Below are 6,841 nucleotides of genomic sequence, written 5' to 3'. Positions count from 1 at the left end.
GGAATGATGTGATAATATTATAATTTTGAAAATTAAACAATTAAAATAGTGACTATTCTAGCATTTTCAGATTAGCACAATAGTGAGCAAAAAACTGAAACATCCCTCCACCAAACATCTTGAAGTAATCATCCAAGAATATTGATTCTGTTAGTACTCCATGATCATACAAATGTTTTATCAATAAAAAATGTTTTAATTGAACTATAAATACTTTGAAATATCATATATTGCATACAAACAAATTCAGTTTCAAAGAGTTGGTTCTATGAGTTAAAGCAACATTTGAATAACAACAATTTTAAAACGCTGGGTGTAATTCAAATACTCCAGTTTTTTCCCCCTTAATTCTTTTCCCCCTTAATTTCAGTGCTACCATATGGTATGGCTGGCCAAAAGAACATTAAAGACTGTTTTTGTTTTCAAGGATTATTAACATATTCCCAATTGAACAAACATAGATTTGGGGTAGGAAATTTTCTTTTGTTTCTTATTGACTCAAGTCAGTAGTAAGAATTAGTTATAGTCTCTTTTCTAACAGAGATGTTTCTCTTAGTCTGTAGGATGGTGTTTTCCTATAAGTCACTATCCCTTTCCATCTTTTGTAAACTGAAAGCCAAAATGATACTGTAACTGTGGCTTTTCTCTTATTACGTTCAACAAACTCAGTGAAGTATTAATAACCAAAATTTAACTATGAAATAAGAATATATTATTTAACATTTTTTCTGATTTGTGAATTTATTTGCATGAAAAGACTCTAGAATATGGGAAAATTAAGTCACATTTGGTCATACATTTAACTAAAAGAAGATAATTCCTGAAATGATGATGGTTCAGAAAAAGTAAGTAATATTAGTGATCTTCGAACTGATTGATGATCAACCTGTGTCCACAACCAAATCATAGAAAACAACAAATCTGCATCATTTAATTTTCTATACACTAAAATATAGTTCAATTAATCATATAAATGTTATTTTTAAAAATACATAGCCAACTCTGTACAAATTAACAGTATGTCCTGGAGAATGGAGACACAAAGGAAATAACAAACTAATAACCCACAATCTACTGCTTATACAATTTGGTATAATGATTTCATTTAACTTGTTATCTTGACTAACCAAATCTTATCATTTAAAAACACCTGAATTTTCATGGAAAGGAAGGCATTTACTGAGCTAGCTTGACTCCTCTAAAACTGAAGCATTGCATTTTGCTTAAACCATTCTCTGAATAGTTTCTAAATCATTCACACAATTCATTTAGGGTCCAACAATTCCACTTACCTTAATGGTTTGAACCACTTCCTATACAGGATGAGATTGTCACTTGTAAGTCTTCCCCTTGCCAGAAGCATGAATCAAGCACTTTTCTATTCTTTGTCCCTCATTTAATTTCATTGAAGTATTAAGTTGTGTAACAAGCCTTTGTCATTATTTATGGCATAATTTGGGTGTTCTTTCAAGGACTGACAATTTAGGGAAGAAGAAAAAGAAAGATGCTTGGCATTTCTAGTGATAATAACAGATGATTATGGAATTAAGACAAGAGCAACAGAACAGCTGGCAGGAATGTAAATGAACTTTTAATTTTCTAGGTGTATCTACATTGAAATAGCAAGTTTTAAAAAATTTAAGCTGACTCCATCTAATTAAATTTATCTCTTCTATCAAATGATATAAGTTGTCATGGAATAGAAAAGGCTGAGCTTGCTATCTGAAACTCTCTGGATTGTCAGCAAAAATGATGAGTCAAAAACAGCCTTGTTTTAATAACCAGCAATCTACATTCAGTGACCATTTCCTAAGAACAACCGGTTTTCCATGGTCAGACATTAGCCCACTAAGCAAAGTCCCTCTCCCTAAAGAATAAGCAGGAAAGCTGCCTGTTTCAGTTGGGGATGTACAAACAATGGCCACTGGGACCTCGGTTCTGAATCTCTCAAGTATAGAACTGTCACAAGCCATTGTAATCTGGAAAAAAACAGATGGTACTTCAAGAATTTTCTTGCTTGCCTTCCTTCTATATCTTTAATAAGTTGCCATACCTCCCTTCTACTACTTAATTCGTTTACCAAGTGGAAGAAATGATGCCTTCCATGACACAATAAAAATCTTATGCATGGTAAAATGTTTTGAAATGGATAAAATAGTCTGAAGATATAGAAAGTATCTATTAGTAGATGTTATATATTACCCATAGTATTAGTTGTAGCTAAATAGGCAGAAGTGACCCAGATATTCAAGGGAGTAGCAGAAGTGGGTAGATAATAAAATGAGATTCATGAAGAGCCAGTATGGCCAAGTGGATGATAAAAGAAGCAAGGAGACACAAAGGGTTAATAGAGGTTTGCTTTACAGCTCTAGAACTAAGTTCCTGAATGACCAGTTGCACCAACAACTCACTATAAACAATGGTCTTACTGTCTTTAATTTGTTTAAAACATTAACCTTTGTCAGACTCCAGGGCAGATCCTGCTATAGAAAATCAGTCTAATCAAGGTCCCGGAGAAGGGGCGGAGAGAGGCAGGAAAAAGTTGGAATGGAAATGCAGATAGGACATAATAAGAACATTTTAAATTGACCAGCATTCTGAGCATGCCAAGAAGAAAATTGATAGTAATGATAACAACGTTAATCACGGGCCCGGCATTGAGTTTCCTTTCTTTAGGTAGAACTATGGTTTTATTTCCACTTTCTTCTTCACAGTCCCTGGGAAGTCCAGAGGAAACATGTTCCCTGATCACAACATCTTTTTTAGCTGACAACAGAAGCACAGGCAAAAACTTTTCTAATGAGGCTATAAACGAAAGATCATGTACCCCTTACACATTTGGCAAACAGGGATCAACTAGGGAATCTTTTGTAAATTAGTGGAACTTTGTAGAGAAAATTAAATATGTAGGCTGAAACTCTGCAGTTAGTATCAAGAGGTTCACCATACTGTAGACCCTAAGTTTAAAACCTGTTTATCATTGCATTAATTTCCTATTTGCTGTGCATTCATTTACCAGACCCACAATTGAAGATCATTAATGAGATTATATTTCTTCCTACTTAAGTACTTGGACCCTAAGTTCCAATCAGACATTAGCAATATGGAGCGCAACTAGAATGCAACAGCTAAGTGTTTGGTGAGATTATTGGGCTTGAGACTGGTCCAGGTATCACTGAGTCCCCAAAATCTGAGCCAGACCTGGAGAAATTGAAGGAGAGATGAAAGAATGATATTACAGTTTTTTCTGAGAATGAAAATCCGAAATTTCATACTTGCCACATGGCTCAATGGATAGAAGCTTACCACCAAGATAGAAGAACTGAGTCTGATACCCAAAACCCATGGGATAGTGTAGGAGAATGCAGAACACACACACACACACACACACACACACACACACACACACACAGAGAGAGAGAGAGAGAGAGAGAGAGAGAGTTAGAGAGGATAGATAGATAGATAGATAGATAGATAGATAGATAGATAGATAGATAGATAGATAGATATTAAAATTCAGAAATCTTTGAATAGGAAGAGTGCAGAAGGTAGAACTATGACCTGAATCATTTTCATATCCCCTTTGTGACTTACCATCTGGAAAACAGATATGGCTTAGTTAATATGACATATGGACATATTGAAGTTTGTAAGAAAAGCACCTTTATCCTTGTGCCTTGCCTTGGTATAAGATGATTCTGAGTTCTGCTCAGATTCTCCAAAAACATATTCCTGGAGAATTTGAGTGGTTGTCAGTAGGGTTTAAGAGTTTGTAAGGTGTAAAATGTGTTTCTGTGAAAAGATCAAAGCCAACTTGTCAGGGAAGGAGAGGGAAATGAAGATGAATAAATAATGTACAAGTGCAAGCATTTTCTTTCTGAATGATTCAGCAGTGTTCTTTCCTCAGCTGCACGCTATCCTCATTGGGTGCCTACTGTTTATTCAGAGAGCAAGTAACTCCACACAAGCAATGGCTTGGCAAAAAAGGAGCAATGTTTGTGTATATGCAGGACACGGATTTTTTTTTTTTTTTTTTTTAGTTATCAACCATTCGAAATTATTTAACTGTTTTCAAAAGTAGCAGTTAGTTATCCAGTGTTGCTTTGGACTGTACCCCCAGAAATATCTCACCCATGATTATAAGATTTCAGGACATCTGGAGCAAAACCCAGGAATCAGTCAGGTATTGGGTATTCAGGATGTCAAACATCTGGATTCAATGAAATACATAGGGGGCTAGTAAATGCACCTGCTTAGAAATTCTCTCTCTCCTTTCTCCCACTCCCACTCTGAGTGTGTTTTGATTTTATTTGTATTTGTGTGTCTGAATGTATGCATGTGCATAACATGTGGGTACCAAAGAAGACAAGAAGAGGATATGAGACCCCATGGATCTAGAGTTATAGGAGATTGTGCGTTGCCTGATATGGGGTACTGGTAACCAAACCTGAGTCCTCTTCAAAAGTAGAAAGGGTTGGAAACAGAGCCTATGATTTTCTAAGTTTATTTGACTACTATCAACATACAAAGCATATTTGTGCATATATATATTTATAATATATGTATATATATATAATATATATCACATAATATAGTGGAATGGACATTGAACTAAAATGAGTCATTCTGTGTTCCAACTCTGACTCACTCAACTGCTATATACTTAAGTGCTGATATGGATAGCTTTAATTGTCAAATTGGTACAATCTAGAATCATTTGGGAAAGGGCTTCCAAAGAAGGATAGTCCAGATTAAGTTAAAATGTGGGCAAGTCTGTGCGAGATTTTCTTGATAAAGTTAATTCACGTGGGAGGTTTCATTTTAATTTGGACAGGGCAATTCTCCGAACAGGAGATGTTGAATTGTATTAAGGCAGAGAAATCAAGCTGAGTACAAGCATGGACACATTCATTCTCTTGGTGCTCTTTGATGTAGATATGACCAGCTGTTTGAAGTTCTTATTGCCTTGACTTTCTCATTCACAAGTGTTTGTGTGTTTGGGTTTTAACAATGTACAATGAGTGTGACAAGTCAGTTGGTCATGCTGATTACTTTTCCATCCCTATTCTTCATTAGGTTACCTTATAGACCACAAAGGAATAAGTGATATATGCTTAGTTTCTAGAATTCTGCCTTTCAAAAGCAGCAAGGGTTGGAAACAGAGCCTATGATTTTCTAAGTTTATTTGACCACTACCAACATACAATGCATATTTGTGTAGCATATGAAGTTGTGTGTGTGTGTGTGTGTGTGTGTGTGTGTGTGTGTGTGTGTGTGTGTGTGTGTGTAACCTTATATAATATGTTCTTGTATTTATTAGAAAATGGTCAATCTGGAATTTGTCTCAGGTCTCCTATTAATGAGATTTGGACTAGTTTTGCTGTACTTGACCATACCTTGAATATTGTTCAATCTCTACTATGAAATACGAGCCCTTTTTATGAAATCTTTTAGGAAATCTCAGAAAATTTAAAGGTACAAACCTTTATCATGTTACTATTTACCATACAGTGTATTTGATTTTCTGCAACCTTTACTGTGTTGAAAGTTTCTAGGCCTATATGTTTTACATCTGTATCTTCAGGCCTGTGCCTAGCACACAGTGAGTACTAAAGTGCCTTTAATGAGTACAACAATAACTAGTTGGAAGCTTATCTTAAATATCATTATTTGCTCTTGTATTTATTTTTGAATGTGCATTATGTTCTCATTGGTATAGTGAGGTATAAAACAGCTTGTGTTCTCAAACAGATTTGGATATAGTAAGTGTGTGGTCCTTATCACACCTATACACACAGAAACACTGTGTGTGTGTGTGTGTGTGTGTGTGTGTGTGTGTGTGTGTATTAGTTACTGTTCTATTGTTGTGAAGAGACACCACCAAGGTAACTTATAAAAGAAAACATTTAATTTGGGGCTCATGATTCCCTCATGGCAGGGAGAATGGCATCAGGTAGTCATAGTGCTGGATCATTATCTGAGAGCTCACATTTTACCAGAAAAAGAAAGAAAGAGAGAGAGAGAGAGAGAGAGAGAGAGAGAGAGAGAGAGAGAGAGAGAGAGTAAGGGAAGGGAAGAGAAAAGAAAGGAAAGGATAGGAGAGGAAAGGAAAAGAAAAGAAAGGAAGAAAATTATGAGCTTTATAATTTCTTGAAGAGACTGACATCACTCTTTCTAGATATAACCAAAAATACTTACATTTAAAAGAGAAGAACTGAACCTGTTGCTTAAGTATCACTAAAAGCTCTAATGACATTTTCTTTCTGTTGTTATTGTTGTTTTGCTTGTCTGTTGTATGTATTTGTTTATTTTGGTGAAGAAGTAAGGGTAGAATTTCTTAATAATTGAGCATTGATTCATGCTATGTATTTCAATATGAGTACATAAAAGCCATGATAAAATAAGTTTAGGATTGGTGGAGACTGCTATGGGACAATTTTTAAGAATTTATTTAAGACTGCAGGTTCAAACTATGAATGCTTTCAATTGGAGGGTTGCTTGGAATTTCCAGTAATAGACAATTCAACCATTTCTCTGGGCAGGTTATTCCTAGAAGAGGCAAATATGTTAATGAAAACAGAGAACTAGTACTCATGTTACAGGCGATGTCGTATGCTTTTGCTTTCCATTGTCCAGACCAACTATGAAAATAGACCATTTCACAAAGTATATTAAAGCTACAGAAAAAGCTTACAATAGTAACCTAGACATTTTACTACCTCTCTGACTATAGAATCCTAACTTGCACATTAAACACACCCAGAAGAAAATTCTCTGTCTAGTTCCATTTCATATTGCTATAACAGTTACTTAAGTCCAGGAAATTTCTAAAGTAAGAAAG

This window comes from Cricetulus griseus, chromosome X (assembly GCF_003668045.3).
Source record: "Cricetulus griseus strain 17A/GY chromosome X, alternate assembly CriGri-PICRH-1.0, whole genome shotgun sequence".
Classification (NCBI taxonomy): domain Eukaryota; kingdom Metazoa; phylum Chordata; class Mammalia; order Rodentia; family Cricetidae; genus Cricetulus; species Cricetulus griseus.
The sequence above is the reverse complement of the archived record's forward strand: the minus strand, read 5'-3'. Positions refer to the sequence as shown.